The 23,376-nt window shown below is 33.4% G+C and overlaps 1 long non-coding RNA gene across 2 annotated transcripts in view; it reads left to right on the top strand.

The window, feature by feature from the left end:
- Nucleotides 1–23,376, top strand: part of LOC119253392 (uncharacterized) — a 163,272-nt gene that overhangs the window by 23,547 nt on the left and 116,349 nt on the right. Inside the window, exon 4 of one of the 2 annotated variants that reach the window (XR_008553299.1) lies at nucleotides 19,609–19,715. The exons of the other annotated variant lie outside the window; for it this stretch is intronic. This is a non-coding gene — a long non-coding RNA (uncharacterized LOC119253392). The remainder of the gene's footprint in view (nucleotides 1–19,608; nucleotides 19,716–23,376) is intronic. 2 annotated transcript variants of the gene reach the window in all.

A 23,376-nucleotide genomic window follows, 5' to 3' on the forward strand; every position in this document is an offset into this window, starting at 1 on the left:
ATGATCCTTGTATTGTGGGCCTTGCCATATTATTTTTTTAGTTACATTTGTCAGTTCTTTTGGATTTTTTACAAAATCTTACCCACTGAAACAAAGACAGTTTTATTTTTCCCCTTTTTGATACCTATACCTTTCATTTCCTTGTCTTATTGCATTTGCTAGGAATTCTGGGATACTGTGGGGTAAAAAAGAAGGGACATCCTTCCACTCCTCCTGGTCTTAGAAAAACTCATGTAGATGTTCTTTATCCAGTTGGAGAAGTTCTCCTCTATTCTTAGTTTACTGAGATATGTGGATTTTTAATGTGGGGTATTTGGATCTTACAGACTTCGTAAAAGGACTTCATATGTTCTGTTAGCCCCTTCTATTATTTTTTTCAAGATTTATTTTTATTTTTATACAAAGCTGGGGTACAGGCCAGAGACGTGGGAGAGTGAGAGGATTCACGAGAGACAGAGCAGGGAGCAGAACAGGCAGACGGACCGAAATACACTGCTGAGGGGAGCAGCGGGCGCAACAGGAGAGGTCTGCCATGCCATGTGGGATTCTCCCTGGCCAGCCGGGAATCGAACACGTGGTGCAGAGGCTGTGGACAGCTTCATAGCGCTGTGCTCAACCCACTGTGCCACCGAGGAGGCCCAGCCCCTTCTATTATCTATTATTATGCATTTTCCCATGGAAGTCAATCATTTTTGAGATTCTTTTATCAAACAGGAAGTAATAACCTTCCTGTTGTAATTTTTTTTCTTTACTATTAACATGATTTCTAACTTGGTACATGCTGGAAGCTAGTGTTCCTTTTGAAATATACCATAAAAAATTTATCTTAGGCTGTCCTAAGGTAAAATAGGAAAGACCACTTCCTTGTACCTATTTAGTTGTTTCATATTTAGCCTTTGATCTCTTCATTCTCCTTTGTAGTCCCAATGTTCTTCATCTTAAAGGACAGAAACACATATTTTTCCTTCAAAAAAATGTCACATTTATTCCAGTTAGTAATTAGTCAAATTTCAGTATTTCTTAGTGAGATTGTCAGTCTGGACTGAAGTGGTGACTAAGTATCTCTTTCCTTTTCTATTTTTAAGTCTAGGAAGTGATTGTCAGGAGCAAGTTATGTAGAGTGACCTACTTCAGGGATATTAGTGCTTCATTTAAAACTATATTGGGGTACTCATGCTATTTAATTCGAAGAGCTTATTTATATCAAGTATTTTTAAGTTTTCCTACATTTTAGTAATTATTTACCTTTTAACTATTTTATATAAATTTTAATTAAAAATTATTAGTCACTGTCTATATCATCATCTTTCCCAAGTATCATTTAGATCTTATTGTTCAGCTCCACTCTTAATTCTCTTGTGATTATCTATTGATATTTTTAATTAGGTTTCAAATGTTAATCAATAACTATCATTACCAGAAATTGTATAGCTCACTATTCTAATTTTCTTACTGACCTCCCTAAGTATCCCTATCCTAGGATAAAAGATATTGGAAGTTGTGGGAGAGCTTAAGTTGGGTTCACTATATAAGCCAACAGGACAGAAGGTAAGATTATCTGTTTGTTACTATGGTTGCATGATTGCAAAAATCTCCTAATGGCCTCCCAGCCTCTTGTCTTTCTATCTTGAAAAGTATTCTCTGCAATGCTATAGGAATATTGTAGCTAAGGCTTAAATGTATTTTCTTGAATTTTCCTGACTTTCTCTCAAATTCTGTTGATAAATTTGAGGATTTTCATTCCACATCTCTGAATTTCTCTATTTTCAACTTTCCCTGTTCTGTGTGTCTAGAATTGATAGCATTCCCTCACTGCACTCATGCCACGCTTATTCTTTTCCTCTGCTCTGATACTTATGCTCTGCCACTTTCCTTTTCCAATTTTTTTGTCTAACTGCTGTATGCTTTCAACTCTCAGGTTAGAAAGAATCTCCTTAGAGAAGTTGTTTATGAAACAACTCAGGCCAATTTTAATTCCTTCCCCTTCAAATCCCATTACCAGCTATATCCCTCAGTTGACTGCAGAGTCCCCAAGATGAAGCACTGTGTGTTTCTTGTTTCTTTGTGCTCCCAATGCACAATATTTATTCAGAAATTATTTGTTGATTTCCTCAACTGCCATGCTTTTCTTGTGTTAACATCTGGACATTTATATGAAGTGAACAAGGAGGTGTAGATGAGTAATGACTTCTTTAATGGTCAAAGAATTTGAGTTTAAACTCTCAGTTAGAGACTTTGGTGATATTATGTAATATCCCTATGTTACTACTTCCATACAAGTTAAATAAACTGTGCCTTTTGTAATTCATGCTACTAGAATAAAGTGATAAATATTCTTGCAATGAGTTAAGTTAAAATGTATAGCCTGTATTCATATATAGAGGAAAGTTGAGATCTCCTGGCTCCTATGTTTACTAATCATAGCTCTTTAAATCAACTTCAGAAAATCATTTGAAAGATTAAGAAAAGTCTTACATAATTCTAAGAAATTAGTGGTGTTATTCATGTTTATTATTACTTTGTTGTACTTCTAGATTTATTTCTTAAGGATATGGTCTTTATGTTCAATTTTTAATGTTTGTTTATGATTCTTTTGCAAAATCCATTTTTTTTCATCTGTGATGATTAAATTTGTGTGTCAACTTGGCTTGTCTGCCATATGCAGATATTTGATTGAAAGGTAGTCTAGGTTTTGGGGGAGGTTTTTTCTAAAAAAATTGACATTTAGATCAATAGACTTTGAGTAAAGCACATAACCCTACATAATATGGATGGGCATCACTCAATCTATTGAAGTACATAAGAGAAAAAAGACTGCCATCCTCTGAACAAGAGGGAATTCTGTCTCATATTGCTTGAATCTGCTGCCCTATCCAGTGTTCACTGGAGAACCCTTGGACCCTCACTAATATGACTTCCTTATCTATAAATGTACTTATAACAAACACCATTTACTAACTACTGTCATTTCCATGCCAAAGAACAAGAGTGAAGCTGAATTGCAATTCTTCACACCACTATATAGGTGTGGTTACTTTACTCATTACAATCATGTTTAGGAATGATAGAACTTCAAAATTTCGAGATCTTTTTCTGCTAATTACACCTTCTTGGTGTTATGTAAGCTAAATGGTTTTTCTACAGTGCAGTGATATTGCCTCCAATTTGATTCAAAATGGCACTCTCAATTTAGATAAAAACCTAATTTCATTCTTAGTTTCAAATTCTATTAAAGACAAGATGATAGAACATTAGGAAGTGTTGCTCTCCTTGTATTCTCCCATATATTTGACTGTAAAAAATATTATTTTCCTTCATTAATATGTTAATTAAATCCTATAATAACAATTTATGTAGATGGCATTAATCACAATTTATTAAGATGAAAAAGAAAAATAATCTATTCTTAATACAATGAGTACAAAAAATGTAGCTTAAGCTCAAAGTCTCCCTCTTTCTCCTTCAGGAGTCTAATTTGGGGAAAAAAACAATGAGGGTAAAAGGTAAGGAGGTTGCAGTCATCAGCTTTCTCATTGTAGTCAAACAGCTGCCTCAGCCCCTCTCTGGTTTAAACTGGTGACAGCTGTACTTGTCCTGTCAGCTGTGTTCTTCAGATTCACCTGCTCCCCTTGTCATGTCCTTAGCACTTAGGAGAAGAGAATGAAATAATAATAAGCATTGTTATTATTGTATCTTAAAAGTAAAATGCAGCTGTATTCCTCATTTTTAATTTTCTGTTCGCTAGTGTCTGGGTATTTGCATATTCTTTTATTTTTAAATCTATCTGCTTTTGTTTTAGATATGTCTGGTAAATATGACATGAATGAGTTTTGGTTTTATGTTTTCTGAGTATTTTTTTCCTTCTGAGGAATACTTTTGTCAGTAATGTCATATCTGATATGGCTGTCTTAATGTATTTTTAAATTTTTTTTAGTAAAATTGGCATCTAGTATGTTAGTTCCAGGTATACAACATTATGATTCAATATTTATATATTTCAAATAGTAACCAGAATTAAGCTAGTTAATGTCTATGTAAACGTAATTACAAAAACTTTTTTTTAATAAGGACTTTTACTATCAACTCTTAGCAACTTTCAGTTATACAATACAATATTACTTATGTGCTAACCATGTTGTACATTGTGTTGCCATGACTTATTTAATAACTGGAGGCTTATACATTTTGACCTCTTTAACCCATTTCATACATAACCACCCTGCAATTCATCTCTGACAAATGTAAATCTGTTCATGATGTTTACAAGCCAATTTTTGGGTTTTTTTGTTGTTTATTTCACCATATAGGTGAGTTGATTTTAAATGAAATCCTGTGGTATTTGTCATCTCTACTTATTTCACTTAGTATAATACCCTCCAGGTCTATCCACATTGTCACAAATGGCAAGATTCCATTCTTTTACAAACCTGAAAAATATTTTATTATATATATTCCACTATATGTATACATATGTATGCACATATTAAAAATTCTTTATACATTCATAAATAGTTTGTTTCCATACCTTGGCTAATGTAACTAATGCTGAAAATGGCAGTGCATAGGTCATTTTAGCTAGTGTTTTTATGTTTTTTGAATAAATATATAATAGTCAATTACCGGATCATACATATAGTAGTTATAGTTTTATATATATGTATATATATATATATATATATATATATATATATAATGAGCCTCCATACTGTTTTCCATTGGTTTTAAATTGGTGTCTGCACCAATTTACTTTTCCAGCAGTAGTACACAAGGGCTGCCATTTCTCCACATTCTCATCTACATTCGATATTTCTTTTTTTTTCTTCAAGATTCTTATTTTTGTGTAGGCGGTACAAGGGGTACAGAGGTACAGGGGTTGAGAAGATAGACCAGAGACCGAGTGGGGCGCAGAAGAGAGAGATCTACTGAAATATACTGCTAAGGGGAGCAGCTGGCGAGACAGGAAAGGTCTCCTATACCATACGTAAGTTAGCTCTGTGGCTGGGGATCTAAGTCAGGCCCTTGTGATGATAGCACTGAGCCTTAACCCCTAGGCTAACAGGTTGGCTCAATGTTTGTTGTTTCTTGTCTTTTTAAATTTTAACACAACATGAGATTATATCTCATTATAGTTTTTATTTGCATTTCTCTTATGATAAATGATGTTAATAGCTGTTCATGTATCTGTCAGCCAGCTGCTTATCTTCTTTTGAAAAGTATCTGTTCAAATCCTCTGCTACTTGTAATTCTTTTTGCTATTGAGTTGCAAGTTATTTATATAGTTTAAATATTAGCCCCTTTACAAATTTGCAAATCATATTTACAAATATGATTTGCAAATTCTTGTTGCATTTGGTAGCTTATCTTTTCATTTAGTTGATGATTTTCTTTGCTGTGCAGAAGTTTTTCAGTTTGATGTAGTCCCGTTTTTGCTTTTGTTGCCTTCATTTTTGGAGCCTGTTCTGGAAAATCATCTCTAATATCGATGTCAAGAAACTTAATGTTTTCTTCTAGGAATTTATGGTTTCAGGTATTATATTCCAGTTTTTACTCCATTTGAGTATGTTTTTGTGAATTCAAATAGTGGTTCAGTTTCATTCTTTTGCAAGTGGCTATAGCGTTTTCCCAACTGTATTTATTGAAGTTATTATTTTTCCCTGTTGCTCATTCTTGGCTCTTTTGTATCAGTTGTTGACCATATATGTATGAGTTTATTTTTGGACTTTCTGTTTTGTCCCATTTATAGTTGTGTTTCTTTTCATGAAAATGTTATACACTTTAATTATAATAGCTTTATAATGTAGTTTGAAATCAAGACATAAAACACCTTCAACTCTCTTCTTCTTTCTCAGGATTTCTTTGACTATTTGGACTTTTGTGATCCCACACAAGTAAGGATTATTCTATTTCTGTGAAAAATGTCATTTTAACTTTGATAGGAATTTCATTAAATCTGTAGATTGCTCTGTGCATTATGGACATCTTAAAATATTAGTTCATTTCACTTCATGACCCTAGAATATTTTTCCATTTTTTTGCTACCTTCTGACATGTTTTAGGATTTCTTTTTATTCTATCCTTGTTCTTTCAATCTTGATTTTTAATAAATTTTACTGGCATATTTACATTTCTTCTTTACATATTAGAATCAATGGCTTTTCTTTAGTCCTACATCTCCATCTTAAAAGTGAAAAAATAAAACATGTTATTAATAACTCCATTTACACTGATATTTGTATCGATTAAATATAGGTAATTAGATATTATGTCACTTTTTAAACTGGTTTTGTCTCCCACTTTTCTTTCTTTCTTGAAGCATCTATGCTTATTGTTATTAATCAGTTGGAACACACTGAATTCTTTTAAGAAGAGTACATGACTAGTTTACTCAAGAGTTTGCATGGTAAGGATTTATTTCATTATTCTATTAAATGGAATTTTGGTTCAATATAGAATCTTTGGAATAGAATTCTTTTATTTTGAAAATGTGGAGATTATCTAATTGTCATCTGATGTCTAGTGTTACTGAAAATATGCTTGTTCTTTTATTTTTGCTAGGATAATTATGTATGATAGAGAATGACATCATGGACAGAGTTTACAATGTCCTATGTCACTTTGTTATATCAAAGATATACACAGAAACTAACTCTGAAATCAGATACTCTCAAATCTATGTATACAGTTTGCTTATTCTCCCATCATGGAGTAGTATATTGAAATAAGCCGAAACCTTGATTTCTGTTCAAATATATTTCACTTCGCACTATGGATGGGATCTGGGATTAGCCAGTAATACAAGGTGCACTATTTGGAATTAAAGAATAGGAATTTAGACATCTTAATCACACGGCCAGGTACCTGGGAACTTGGGAAAAGCTATAGAACTTAACTTTTCCAGAGAATCTGTTTGTAGAATTCCATTTGGCATCATAGGCTAATTTTGATGAGAAAAGTGAAGTCCATTAAGAAGTCAACTCAATCTGAATGTCAGTATCTCTAAATAAACAAACACTCCTGGACCTACTTTTCTTCAGATCTCCTAATTCTTTAATGTCTCTGTCTATACTTCATTGCTTCACTCCTTGCCAATGTTATGGCCATACGCAAGTTACTTAATGATTCTACAACTATCTACTGTATTCTATAAATATCTACTGTAGATGTGATATATTATGTAAGCTAATTCATGGAGCATATTTAGTAACTAGTCTGAGAAATATTAAGCATTCAACACAATCAGCCATTACTTTTATATATGATCCCAGATTACTCTATGCCTTCTATTTTTTTTAGGGTGGAGATTATACAAATAGTAATACAAAAAAACACAACAGAAAATTGGAGCCTTTGTTAAATTTTTTACTTTAATTATATGTACATAAAGGATGTTTTTAAACATTATATTGAGTGTTTTTGAAAATTACTATCATATCATCAATAACACATTGATGTACTTTGGGCTTAATTTGGCACCTTTCCTATTCTCTACCCCTGACTGTTTTTTGGAGATCTTATCTACTTCTATTTCTTAAATTACTGTTTGCATGCTAATGAGACCCACATTTGTGTAGTTACTCTAGAGTCCTTTTTAAGTTCCAGACCTGAAAATCCAATTGCCTATTGGCCAGTTCTGTATGTCCTAGAGTCACTTCAAACTTAATATATTCACAACTCAGTTCTCATTTCCTTTTAGATTTTCTGCCACCTATGTTTCCTTACTAATTGATCCAGACCCAAAAAGCTACCCACTGGTCTTCAATTCCCTTAGTCTCTTTAACGTCTTATTACTAATTTCTATTGATTGCCTTCTAAATACATCTTAAAGTGAGTTTCTTGGTCTCTATCCCTGGTTTAATTGAGGTCAAAAGTTATCCCTAGTTTACTTTAGGTTACGATTATTGTCTCAAAAGGATGGCACGATGTCCTTCTGATTTCCCTTCCTGCAGTCATGCCCTCTTTGTAATCATTCTCCAAAAAAGTAGCCAGAGTGATCTTTCTAAAACTCAAGCTTAAAGCCCGTCATTGACTTTAGTTGCTGTTAGAAGAATATCCAACCTCCTGAACATCCTATAGGGTGATATATGTCCCAAAATCTATCTCTTTTTCAGCCCCACCTCACATATACTCTGCAATCTCACTATGGCTATTACTGTTTTTTATTTGAATGTGTCACATTTTTTCTCATGTCCAAGCTTTTGAACACTATACTTCATGCCTCCTTAACTCCTCCTAATTTTTCATGTTTCAAATGGATGTGGTGTCACATTTGGGGGAAGGGTGGTGCTGTATAATGACCCAAGATTAGAAACTTCCTATTCAAATAATAGCAGCATATTCCTAAAATTTAATTTCATTGGTATATACCTCCCCAATTAAAATCTAATGAAGGTAAGGTTCTGATCAATGTGACTCATCAGCATATCTCTAGAGCCTAACTCAGTGCCTGGCTTACCATAAGCACTTAATATTTCTCAAATGAATGATCTCTTATTTGCAAAAGAATTATGTGATAATGATCTTTCCATACCTTCACATATGTTGTCTTATCATTTCTAATCATGGACTTTATTTATCTGGTATATGTTTAAGAAATTTGTAGATAATAGTCTTAGAATAATTCTCATTTTATCTAAATTCCACTGAGAAAATGAATACTCTAACAAGAGGATGTAGATACCAGTGATTCATATCATAAAGTGAGTTATTTGAGGATGATGGATAGTAAAATATAACCTTGTTTCTCATTACTTAGCATACTTACACCTTTTGACTAAAAAATTCTGTGATAATCAAAAATAAAATTACATGACTTCTCCAAACATGATATTGTTTACAGGACAAATTGACTGTTTCTTTATACCCCTTTATTAGTCATCTTCTAAATAAGTTGTTATTTTTAAGAACTATAGTTTTGGATTAATGTTTATTTTTGTATCTGAAATCAAAGTCATAAATGCTTTATCAACAAAAAGAGCAGAGAAAAAAACTGTTTGGTGCATACATATTTTCCCAGCTCAGTGCCTGGCACAAAACAAAGTACTTAAAATATAGGTAGCTAAAATGTGTTTCTACCTTTGCTCATGCTAATGTTATTTTTAATTCTGCACAGGATTCGTTCTGCATGGAATTCATTATCATACTGGGGCTGCTGAAGTTACATTGTTCAGTAAAATATGTACATAGGGTATACTCTCTCATTGATCCAAAATTTATTAAAATATGAAGTAAACTTTCTGTTGTCGTCCTCCACCTTTTGTAGAAAACATCAATACCTACATTTACTATAAAATAGTTTTAAAAAGTTTTTGATTTTAGGGCTCTCTTTAACTTATAGTATGTAGTGAATACTCCAAAAATCATTTTGTTTAGTAAGATCTATCTAGCATTTGCTTGCATCAGAAACTATTAAAAATGTTTAGAATACAAAATTCTCATATTTATTAATTATTGCAGTGATGACATCAAATGTAAGTTCTAGAAAATTTCTCCATATGCCTGTAAGTGTAAGACAATGAGATAGATGTAAAGGCAAATCACATAAAAGTATTATGAAAAGTCCTTTGACATCAGGATTTCTCTGAAAGTTTGTGTTCCCCTTTCGTTACTGTCTACCTTGAGAATAGTTACTCAGATAGACAGGCACTGGAGAGTAAATGAAATGTAGAAGAAATACCATTCTCTTCCTTGTTGGTAGTTTTCATCTTCAACATGTAGAAAAAATTTTTTTTACTCAAGAGGAAAATGATCAAATGAAGTTGAATGACACCCATGGCAGAATTTTGGTAAACAACTCCAAACTCCAAAGTTTTTCTGGATTTTAAATAATTTTTGATTTAAATCCTTTTGAGAAAATCTGAGTTTCAAAAAGCTGAATTTTTTTTTCATTTATTCTTCACTGTGGGATCTCTCAGAGCAGTTTGCTTAGTGTGCATTATCAGTTGCTAAAAGAAGGTAAAATGTACAGGATGCCCAAATATACCTGAGGTTTTACAATTTAATAGGAGAATGTCTCAAATTAGAGAGCTGCAGAATACAGTTTGGAAACAGTTGTTCTAGATTGAAGTAAAGTGAGTGTTCTACAGTTGTTAAGACATGGGGACATTATGTGGTGATTTTTTTTCTTTTAGTTTGCACTGTTAGAAATAGATTTTTAATTATTTCATTATGGGTAGAAATATGTTAGGAAAACTATTGCTTTGATTCACTAATGTTTGTGCATATTGCAGAATGAGAAGGGAGGAAATGTTATAGTAAAATCAAGTAACTATAGACACTACTTAATTCAAATGAAAATACTTCCCTTACATTCAACATTAGACTAAAATCAGATTGATAAGTAAGCAACTATAATAGGAAAGCCAGTAGAAGTGTGACCAGTGATATTCATTGAGTTTTTTGTGCACAAGCTGATTTCAGGTTAATTTGGGGGGTCTTTCACACTATCTATAAACAGGGCTGAATCCAGTTAACTAGAGTCCAAGAACATGCTGGGGTGCTTCATATTCAATACACAGCCTTATAAAGAGAAGAAAAATGAGCCTTGTCCAAAACTCTTACCTCAGCACCCACTGGCAAAAATAAAATGTTAACTGGGGACCAGGTCTCTTTGAAGCTGATTTAAAAAAATAAAAAAAAAACTCTAACAGGCCTCTGGTGGTTACAGATATTGATCGTCAGAAAGTAATCTGTTCGGGTTTGGGGGCATGCCAGTACAAATTGTGGAATGCTTTCCTTCCTCTCCAAGGACATGTTGAGCTTTTTATATTGTCTATACTGGTTCACTTATCAGCTGTCTACCCCATTTGACATGAAAAATATTCTACCTTTTGTGGATGTGTAATTAAATATATTTTAAAAATAAGAAATTTTATTAATATAGAATCTTTACCTTGAGTCAAAACATTCTTTTCATCTTTTTTAACCCTCATTTTTCTTCCATAATCATTATTTGATTCCCTCTGGCTGCCTGCTACTTATTTGTAGTAGTACCATTCATCCATTGAGACCTTTCCATCTGTCACACAGCTTTGCTTTCTTTCCCCAGAAGCTTTATTCTCCTACTGTGCCATGTTTACTTTTTTTCTTTTTCTTTTCTGTTTTTTTATTTTTTTTTTGGTGTTTATTAGTTGGATTAAGCATTCTTTTGTGCAGGTATTTTCATCTTTGTTTTTAAAATTTTTAACAGGAAAATGTTGCTGAATTAGATAAAAGTAACATTTAAAAGGGGCATATTTGCTAATCCTAAAGACTGATGCAATTTTTTAAAAATCCCATATGCCTTTGTTCTCATGTGTAAGGATAGAATTGGGATAAGTCAATTATAATTCTGAAAGTTACATGAAGTACTGGGAATTGCTTCAATTAGAATTCGCATATGGGTAATTAATGATACTGATATATACTTTTTTATGCATCTATATGTTTATTAAGTTTTATTGCTGGCTAAAGGTTTATGAACTGTGAATTTAAATGCTTAAAAATACTTAAACATAAAGACAAGCATTCTGTATACCATTTCATCTCAGAGTTTGCCATCAAGTTTTAGTGAAAGGTAGGTTACCTTCTGAAAAGAGAATGAATTTGGATAGGAAGACAGACATAAGCATTCATGAAGGATCACGCTAATAAAAACTCTCCATTTTAACTTAAATTTTTGGAGAAATTTCATTACTTCTATTATTGTTATGACTCATTATACCCATTCAACTAAAAATAATTTAGCCTCCTTCCTGACATTTTAAGATGACCAAGTTCATATATTTCATACTGCCACTGTGGTCCCTGGTGCTGAACTCACTTCCTTAGGGGATTTATTTCCAAGCAAAAGAGACAATTTCTGCCATCAAGGAGCTCGAGTGTGTTTGAGGGAGGAAGAAAACTGACTTTTCACTTAAAGTATCCAGCATGCTACTGAACCTTGACAGTGCTTGCTGAGTGAAGACAGATTATGCTCTGATCACATCTGGTGAGGGTCAGGGAAAAAAATCATGAAGTATTTTTATACCATGTTTTAAAGAGCTCAGGAACATACTGGAAGATAGAATGGAAGGGTGATAGCAGTAAGTCATGAGTTATGTATAACAGAGTAAATAGCTCAAAAAGTGCATTTTTTTTTTTTGGAGAAATATAAGAACTGAACTCTAAACCTTTATAATTATTTGCAGTTAACTCTGTCAGTCCCTGATAACAGGTGATGAGTCAGAATTCCTGCTTATCAGAAACTCTAATAGCAGATATAAGACAAGATATATAGTATGCTTTATTTTAGCCCTTAAAGCTTTAAAAGAGATATTTTTTTTCCTTGAACTACACTGAAGTATCTTGTTGTATGAAAAAAAAAATCAACTGATTGAAGGCATTATAGAGAAACAAAAGTAAGCAGGTTTTGAAGGTTGTAGGAAAAAAGAAAAACATACTGAGGTGAAATTGGAATTATGAGACACTATTTCTTTTGAAGGATTTGAAATTTCCTAAACATCAAGGGGTGGAAGAACAAGAAGTGAAGAATATGGAGATATTGGGGGATTTTTAGAGTGTGGGGGGGAATAAAACTGGAAGATAAAGTTCAGCCAAGGAAAAAAGACTGAACAAAACTTAAGTCTATAGTTGAAAACCCAGAGGGCTCACATTCAAAAGGAAAGTTGCAAATAGAACAAGACCTAAAAAATTGTGAAGCCCTGTCTCCAATCATCTTGATTTATAATAAGAACAAGAGGATGTGTCTTAGTCAAACTGCTCGCCTGGAAAAAATATCACATCATCCAGAGAGTTTGAATTTTTGTACTCTATTTATAGAATTCAGTTGGAAAAAATATTATAGATGCTAGAAAGGGGAAATAAATGAACAAAATTCCAGGAAGAAAGAAACAAAAGGGATTCTCAGGTCATGAAACATCAAACATTTACAATCTACAACTTAATATATATGATCAATACATTTATAAAATCTTTTTAAAATTTTTGTTGCAGTAACATTGGCTTATATCATTATGTAAGTTTTAGGTATACAGAATTATGTTATTTGTAAATACTACATTATGATCACCACCATACAATTGACTCCATTTCTCTGTATTACCAACCCCCTAGCATATAAAAATTCTCAATAGTGCTTCACACCAAATGAAATCAATAAATATGAATCATATGGATATTCCAGAATTCTGAAATATTACAAAAGTTAAAACTCATATCATTTCAGCACTTTATAGACCTAATTGAGGGAAGACTAATAAACCTGTAGATAGATCAGTAAAAAATATTACCTCTGCAGGATTTCAGTTTTAGTCATGATAGAGTGGAAGAATAAGCTTACTATCCTGCCTAAATAACTGGAAAACAGGAAGAAATATGTGAAGCAATTGTTTGTATATTTCAGGTATTGGAAAATAGATACAGGGCCTGTGATCACTAAGACAGTGAAATGAGCCACATCCTACCCTCTAGTTTTCAACAGGAAGGTAACTTTGATCCATAACAAAGGGAAGCAAAACAGAATTTTCAGTGTCACTGAAAGAATGAGCAGAGATTAAAGAGTGAACTTCAGAAATCTGTATTGTAATAGAATCTATACATGTACAAGGTGAAACTACATAGGTCTGACTAAAAACAAAAGCCCAGGGGGAAAATAATATTATGAAACTATATACCAAAACATTTTCAAAACTCATACAAGACCATTATTTGTTAAGTATCCACCAATCAGCATAGAGTTGCACAAATGAGATCATGATATTGAAATCATGAAAGATTTAGACTCATTTTAAAATAAGGAAATAGGTCAAATTTCAAAATGATCAAATTGGGTTGTAAATAACTGATTTCTAGAATAAAATTAAAAATATCTATCATTGCCATAATGCAAAGCTCATGAAAAATTTTGCTAGACGTAAGAAGTAGCGAGAACTATGGGCAATTTGAAAAGAACCAAACAGAATGATTAGAAAAAAAAAAGTACAAAATATAGAACAAAAATTTCAAGGGATGGGATTAACAAGAAACTCTGTGCACATTAGAGACAAGGACATTTTCCGGAACACTGCTATAATAGTTCAAACACAATTGCTATGGGATCTTGATTATTTTGAGTTAATGTGTGCAAATAATCATTGATTTATGTTCTATGTAGGTCTTTGGTATTTGTTTTTAAAACTCAACTTTTTACCCTTGCTACACATTCTTTTTAATGATCCAATTTTTTTAAATAATGTTATCTCCTTGAAATAGTAGACATTTCTTTTAAGAATTAAGAATTTAAAAAATACCCACAGGAACATGACTGGTGTCTTAAATCTTAACCTTAGCTGTGAATATCATTGCTAGCAGCATTTTTCAAGTAGTCACCTATCAGGCAGATTTAATCACTGTGATTATTGCTATTGTCCCTTGTGTGTGGAAGCAGAGAACAGAGGGAAAATCAGAGCCCTTATCTATAAAAAGATAAATTTGTCCCAGAGTAGATAAATTTAGGTGTGAAAGTCCTACAAAGCTGCCTGGTGGAGTGCTGATTTAATATGGCTATGTTAGAAGTATGCTGACTTCTGAAAGTATTTGTGTGGTTGTCACAGTTGTGATGGTTATTGATAGCAAGATACCAGCAGACACAGTTAGGAAATTTATTATTTCTTAAATAACAAGACTATGAAAACATAGATTTGAAGAATGCCCCAAAGCAAGAGAAAGATCTCCTAAAAGGAGGTGTTATTTTCCCGACTCTCACCTTCTCTATGTGAAAGTACACCTTGGCCAGTGCATCTGCTTATCAGAGTGAAGATCCATCATATTCTTTAGGGAGCCAACTCTGTCTTTGTAAGCATGGGTAGAAAGGTGAAAGAAATTTTTTTGTTCACATGTTAACAAGTGTCTGCATACTCCTGAGAATGTTCTACAGATTGAGTTTAATTTGGAGTAAATTGCAGGCATTGAAGGGATTTGACTTCAGACATGAAGTTCTGTCCCTACCACAATCATAAATTATGTACATGTCTATACAACTAGTTGATCAACTGACTAATACCTTCTTCATGGCAGATTCACTTGCCTATCTAGCCAGAAAAATGACTTTCATAGGGAAGGCACACAATTAAGGTTTGTTGAGTAATTAAACAAATCTAGTATAAGGATCATGGAATATGTCTTCCTGGGAAGAAATCTGAAGATTTTGAGGATACAGATGATCTTTTCATGTCTTCTCCCAGTACAAGGCCATTGTTTTGGATAGTTAAGGAATATGTAATGTGAAAGAACAAAAACCTGTCTTTAATCATATATTTATTCTGGCCCATGGTAGATAATTTTAGACAAATTTCCAATGGATTAATGATAGAGTTCTTCCTAGAACATCAGGAAGAGTATAATTTTCAATAGACTCGCTGATTTGATTTAAAAGAACACTTGAGAAAGATAAATAATCCCAATCAATATTATAAAAAATGGAAAATATTAAATTTAAAAAATACAAGCTATATTGACTATTGGAGTCATGAAAGAAAACATGAACAAGTTGTGTGACCTAGCAAAAATTGTGAAATTTAGTCAAGAGTACACAGCAATTCTAAGGAAAAATCAGAGGAGAGAATCAGGGCATAAAATACTGAATATTTTGACACATATGTAAGTGTGTGTGTGTGTATGCATATAAATACACATACAAATTACCATATACATAGTCACATATGCACATGTTCCAATCAACTATCGTTTATATGGTTTGTTTATAATTATATTTATAAGTGAACATGTAAATGGTTTGTATCTAAAAATGCTAAAATGAAGTAATATTGGTATTGGTATATTGATTACATTAGACTTACAATTATGTAGATGACTAAATCCTTGTTTAAAAGAAACATTTAATTTGTAGCATTTGATGTTAAGAAAGTGTGTTTGTGTATGTGTGAATGTACGGTGTGGCCAAAATGAAGTTGTATCTTAAACTTTTTGATTTTCCATAGGATGGTCCAATAATAAAGTTAATAATAAGGAATAAAGAATAACATTGCTTATTATATTCCAGTAATCTATATGATATCTGATGTTTTTACTTTCATTGTCTGTCATGAAGGTGAGGAAGTAGAATGTAAGTTCTATTGTTTTGTATAAGAACTTATACATAAAGTAGAAGTTGTGTTAACCTTGAGAGAAAATATTTTTATATTAGAATTTTAAATAGTCATATGAATGTATAGCCAAATATGATCTCCTTATAATTCTAGTCAGTAGGGTTCAGAGATACATGAGTATAATTCCATGTTCAGGAACTCTAAAGATGAGTACAGTTTAAAAGAATCCAAGATTAAAGAAATAATTTTGATTTACAATTTAAAATAGCCCCAGTGAGCAAGGCAAGAGATACAGAACATTACCAGTGTATCCACGTGTTATCCACACCTAAAAAGTCTTCTATACTAAAGAGACAGAATAAAAAGTTTATTGGCAAGGATGAGTTCAAATGAATTATGCATTTGTGACAGCAATGCTAAAACTAGTGGCCAAAGTCTTAATATTCACAGAAAAGTTATCAGGTAATAAAAAGCCTGGCAAATAAAATTTAGAGCAAGAAGAGAAATAAACCTGTTGTCTTTAGGAAGATGTGTTGGTAGGATGAAAAAAAAATTACTGATATTGTTGTTCTACTGTGCTATCTCAGAGAACACTTTCTATAGAAGAACATATAGTTCATATATGTTTTAAGAACTGAATGAAAAAGGCTATTCTAATGGGGAGAAGACTAGAAATCATGAAAAATAAGAACTGAAGAGGCTTAAATGGAAAAGGTAAAATTTGAGGATGGCATTATAGTTGAAGATTTTCAACATTTGGAAGACCAAGCTAGCAAAAATTTAGTCGTTTTACTTATAATGATATAATAGACTACCAAGTAAGCAAAATTTTGACTGTGTAAAGGCAGTGATTTATGAGGATCAGAAAATATTTGCAATTAAACTAGTATGATCTCCACCAAAAGTCTTTCATTTGATTTGTCAACAGACAGCAAAATATTCCTTCCATAGAAGCCAACTTGTGTGCTAAGATCCCTTTCATTTCTTTTATTTGAAGATATCATGAGGTTAGATGATATCACAATGACTGGTCAGTCTGGGAAACAAAGCTAGAGATAACAGTTTAATTAACTGGACTCAAGTCAAACACATGAAATGGAATGTGAATCTAGACAATCAATCTTAGACTCCAATTTTCAGAACTGAGTAACAGAAGATGATGCAGAAAGACCAGCAATGGCAGAAGTCAAAGTGGCTTTAAGAACTTTCGATGAATTGTGATGTTTAAGAAGGGATTTCTATCATCTTTCATAGCACGTATGGAACGTTAAGTGTTAATGCTGTTTGGTAAAGATGGATAAAATGGACTGGGAGTATTTTATTTCATCAGGTCCAGGGACTGATGCAAATATTAGAGACTTACATTTTGATGTTTTCTGAGACAGATTTAATGAAAATTACAATAAATCAAGGAATAAAATGAGAAATGATAAAGCAAATATAACACATAATTTTTGCAAACTATGTGTGCTATACTAATGCCTGGAGAAGCTAGTTTTACCAAGTATACTCCAATAGTTAACAATTGTTTTGTATTTTGTATATTAAGCAATTTACAGACATTATTAGTTTTTATCTCTATGAAGCAGAAATGCCTATTTTACAAATGATAAAACTGAGACTTAAAAGAGGTCAAATAATTTGTCCAAGAACAAGGCTAAAAAGTAGTATAACCAGAATCCAGTAATCTGTAGGTGACAGTGGTGTGTATTATTGATGTTGGAAACCAAAGTACTCTGAATTATAGCTCTGTGAAACAAAGAAATAGAAACTGACTCAAGACTGCCCGAGTGCCTTTTGGAAGGTTGGCAGTAAATGTGGCACCAAACTCTGGATGCAATCAAATGTTTGGTACTGTCCAACTTCCCATATGGTTGGGAGGTCTGGATCTGTCACAGATGTCCCCGGCAGCTTCCCGCATCACCTGCAAGACATATGTGACATAAATGGGGAAGCACGATTACTAAAAGTGTGCCCCCAGCTGAGCCTGTAACTGGGAAGCTAAGATCAGCACAGCAGCAAGCATGGGAACTGGGCAAACGTGGGGGATGGTTCACTTTAAGACCCTGAGTCAGCTGTTCAACAGTGCTCTGAAATGGGGGCACTATGAGTAGGCAGGGCTGGCAAAAGAAAAGCTCCAAGGACACTTTGAATCACAACTTCTAACAATGTGGCATGGCTGTGCAAACAACATCAGACAGGCCAAACTTACATGCAAAAAATCAAAGACTGAGTGACTCATTTTGGGCAAATGTGTCTGGCAACCTAAAGAAGGGAAGGCAGGGCTGCAAGTACAATATGCTCTACAGACAGAGGAGAGAGTCCCAGCCCAAAGACAGTTTCCATGTGTACAAAGTGTGGAAAATCTGAGACATGCACTGGGCTCTTCAGCCACATTCTCACCCTTGGAAAGCAATCAGCCAGCAGAAAAATCTCCAATTTAAATGACAGCAAAATGTATGCTTGGAGTTATCTGACCAAATTAGCAACGTGAGATATTCTAGGGACTTAATTTGCACATTGAGTTTTAATAGTATTATATTTGTATAGCAGATTATATAACCAAAAATGTTAATGGGAAAATGATTTTATTTGACTGGGAAATTGGCACCCCAGCTAATTGTCTGAAAAGGAGCCAATTTTAAAAATTCAGATGCTGTTTGAATGAACTGATATTGGCTGAATTAGGATTTATTGTGTAAAATACAGTTTTTAAAAATAGCCTAAGGCAGGGAAAAAGGGCTCAGTGAACTAAGTTTGTGTACTTCATTGTGTTCTCAGATGGATTTCAAAATGGCTCAAATAAGACCATCAGAGAAGACTATTGGGGTGAGACTGTGGAATAGAAGGTGCATGAATGGTCTGAAATTATATGCAAGACGAATGTGTATGTGGTCATGGTAAATGGTAGGATGGTTTGTCATCTGTGTACCATTTAGCCAGGGAGCGAATCTCCACTAAAATATTCAATCACCTTTTTGTAAGTGATTTGGAGTTCTGTGTACTTATGTCATGTAGATTAGGACTAACTGCCACGTGTTTCAGAGTGGCTGTGTTTATTCTGTGGCTATTAGGATGCTTGAAACATTAAGAAAATTTAGCTTGCAATTAATGCGTGCTATTTTTCTAATAATGAAATTAGCTGTAACTAATAAGACATGAGTGGCTTATTTTCATTGAAGTTTTGAAAAAACTGAACTTTTTAGTTGTTTTAAAAATATTGTTATAAATATTTTCTCAATCAGTTGTAAATATGATGGCAAACCCCTTTCTCCTAAAGAAAGATCTTGTAAATAATGGTTGAAGTTGCCCTCTTCATTTGTTAGTGTAGAGTCTGTTCTTATTACATGCCTTTGAGTACAGAAAACACAAAGTTTCCCTAGAAAGCCAGGCCTTTTCTTCTCTACCCCACCCCCTACCAGCCCTACTTTTTAAGATGTCTTCAAGATGCCATAGACCAACTGTGAGTGTTAAATGAATATCTTTGACAGGAGCTAAGTCTTTTGGGCATTGAAATAAGGTTTTCCTCCTCTTTTGGCATGTGAAGATTGAGAGTATGCTTTGACACCAGTAGCAGAGGATGTGAGCAAAGCAACTTTCAGGCATCAGAAGTGTCAGCAGAAGGAAAAATCAGCACAAGTAGAATGCATCAAGGTAATTTTCCCACCTACAGGATTTTATGAAGTCAGTCAGCTCATTGCCACTCTTGGCTGATGGGGCCTCATTCTTTGTTGCTAAATGCCACATAAACTATCTGTCAGCCTCTAGGACTGTTCAGTTCTTTTACACAGGAAGAAATATAAAGATGGAAACAAAAGCAGCAACGTATTCAGCTCAAGTAAAATCTTTAAAAATAGCACTTCATTTTTCATTCATAAATATCTATTTGGGGGAATATCCCCCAGATATTACACAGCCAGAATATCTACTATGTTTGGTGGCATTTCTTAAAGAGATGAAACAAGCCATTTCTATGGGAAGAAGGGTTTTCTGTTTATCCAGTGCTTTAATTTTAGATTTGGAACTGAAAAATATGATTAGACTGTACAGTTTTAACATATTAAACATTTCATTGCTAATGCTAATGTTTCTTAAAATTTTGTTAATATACAAAAATAAGAGTGTAGCTATTATACATGTAGAACTGGTGATATTTTTTACATAGCACATATCCTTGTAACCAAGACCCAGACTGAAGAATAGAAAATTACTCATGATAAATTTTTCAATGGCTGATATTTTTCAAATGCTTCCATTTCTGTGACTTATCAAACATTGGGAAAAATGTCACTTCCTTATAATGGCAATGCCTGTACTCAAACTTTATTTTCTCAGTATATTCCTTAGTAGCTTCATCAAATAATTTTCATTAATGTTTAATTCATTGCACATAGCAACCTGTATAACTATAGGAAAGGACATAAATTAGCATTGCAGAATATGAACATTTGCTACATGGCAAAACTGTTCTTTTTGGCAACCAATTTGCATTTTTAAAGCCACAAGCACCCTGCATAACAGAATTCAAAACAGGAACAGAAAAATGGGAGGAAGGTACTGTGACTAAATGAAGGAGGGCTGAGGGGTTAAAATCATTGCTGCTTGATTTCACCACTGCTGCCCCATATTCATATCTCAGTAAATGAATGAGGATAGCCCCATGTGGGATTACAAACTTGCTGGGAATGGATAAGAAACCTTCTGCTCTGCTGGAGTTTGTAAGTAGTTTCTAAGAACTGATTTCTGCAGAAGTGAAAATGATTGGATTGTTTTATTTTTCTTCTGGCAAGAAATGTTTTCATCTCTGCATATATGATTCTCCCTGTTCTCTTTGGTTGGTTTAATGACAAAATTTTCTACAAGATCCAGACATCAGTTATCTCTTCTGTGAAGCCTTTCTGATTACCCTGCTTTGGGCCCCTACCCCTTCTTAGAGCATGAGGTGTTGTCCTCCTTAATAACTTGTACAATAGCTCAAAGCTTCTAATAGTAACTCTTCTACTCTCTGCTATGCACTCATCTACTAGGTTGTAAGTTTCTAGAGTACAGACTGTATGTTTCCCACTTTCTATATTACTGCCCCATGCTTCTTTACTTATACCTTCAATGCTTCTACTCTGCATGTAAATAGAAACTCAGTCCATGTGTGAGAGGCCAGAGGTAGACATAGGTGAGGGTGAGACTACTACAGATGACCATCAACTTGAATTCCCTTACCTTTAGCAAAGTTGTTTCTTCAGATTCACCTAATGTTTAGCCAGCACCCACTGCTGAGCCAGGCATGAGCAACCACCCACCTAGACTGTCTTGTGAGACATCAGAATGAAAGATGAAGGACAGAATTTGAGATTAAAATATCTTCTAAAAAACTGGTATTCTAGAAAAAAATAATTGTCCAAATCTTATAAGGAAAGAGTAAAATGAAAGCCCATGTTAATGAAGAAATGATTTTTTTTTCTTATTTTAAAACAAAAAGTAAGGAAAAATAATACAAACTTCAAAAGATGAGAAAAAGAAAGGACATCACTGAAATCCATTGTTTTCCTTGGAGCCCTGGGTAGCCTCCATCTTATTCTCCTTCAGATCAGTTAGAGAGGTGCTTTTGCCTTTTCTCTATATTCTGCATCTCAAAATGGTGTCTCCTTAAAGAAAGAACCTTAAATAATAGATCATTATTCTCAGATTATCTGTGAGGTTAAATATAATTTTGATAGCTTTGTTGGTTTGACAATTTGGACTACCATTTCCCCCCATTATTTTCATCTGAAATATCTTTCCTCAAATTTTTCAGATACTATGGTTTGCTTTGCAACTAGAGATATGAGGATCTTCCATCACGTGGATTCAGTGTGATCTTATCAGGGAATGAATTGCTGGTTACAAGAAATCAAATGCTTCATTTTTACTTTACCATTCGTATAATGTAATAATACCAAAATATTCTAAAAAGCATATGTAAAAGTGAATAACATAGTTAGAAATTATAAGGAGGTTCAGAACACAGAGATTGATAATGAATATCCAGCAAGCATAATTTATTGCTATAGAAATAATAGTATTAAGCAGAATTAGGCCCGCCATTCATAATTTTAAAAAGACACTGTTATTCAAATTATCTGCGATTAAAAGAACTTTAAATATCCTTTCTATTATCTTGATTTTAATGTTCTTTTTTCCTAGAAAGTATACACAATGCAAGTTTTCACCATCTCACAGGAGTTTACATTAATAAGATTTGAAAGCAAATAAACAGTCACTATTATTGACCTTTTCATAGTGGTCAAAATTTGGAGGTAATAAGCCATGTTTAAATCTTTACAGCAATTGAAGTAACGAAGGAGAATCACATTAGGACACTTTCACTTATGTAGTTACATTTGTTGATTTTAAATCACTTATTTTGCCAAAAGGAGAAAAAATAGGAGAGATACTTGCAAGCACACAGAGGCAATAGAGTAACGTGTTTCCATAACTAATCATCTTTCTTAGGTATTTGCTCCTCATAGGAACCCATAGAGATGTTTGAAAAGGTGGAATTAAATTAGGCCAGATTAAGGAGTGAGTATCACTTTCAAGAGGTCGTTGTTGTTGATAAATTACTGTTTTGTCTGAGAATCTCATTATAGAATATGTTACTTAAATTGTTGAGCTTTTTATTTAACTTATGTCACTTTCAAACTTGGGAGTTGTTATACCTGCTTTTGGACATTACTAACACTCATAAGGTTTTTCTGGGAGCCACATCCTCCATGCTTTTTCACCCTCCCTGTTGTGCCTCCCCTTTCCTTGAAATGTTTCTTTTGTTTGTCTCCATTACACCAGCAAGCAGGGACACAGTGTTTCTGCACAGTGGGAGTTGGCAATCTCCGAAGAGGCTTTCCAGCATTGCTTTTTAGACTGAAATCATTACAATCTTCAATAGCTACTTGGATTAAAAAAGAAAGAATGAAACTAGCACATTATTATTCTCAAAACCATCTCAATGTATAAAGAGGCTATTTGCTTGGTCCTCCCACAGCTCTCCCTTCCCTCCCTCCTCCTCCAACCCCTGCTCATCCTGCTCCTTGTCTCTCTCTGGATGTGTTTCCTTCACACTCAAGTTTAGTTTGTATGGTCCTGATTCACTAATTCAATCCAAAATGAATGTACAAATGCATTTTTTCCCTGTTGCTTCTGAATATTTTTACACTGTTTATGTAAAGGATTATAGTCAGATATATCTTACATTCACTCATACTTAAACTATTACCTTTGAGAATGTGAACTATACCAGCAGTGACCCAAGATAATATTTTCAAACCTAGAAGTTATTAAC

Source organism: Talpa occidentalis, unplaced genomic scaffold (genome assembly GCF_014898055.3).
Source record: "Talpa occidentalis isolate TD23 unplaced genomic scaffold, MPIMG_talOcc4v2.1 talOcc4.2, whole genome shotgun sequence".
Taxonomy (NCBI): Eukaryota; Metazoa; Chordata; class Mammalia; order Eulipotyphla; family Talpidae; genus Talpa; species Talpa occidentalis.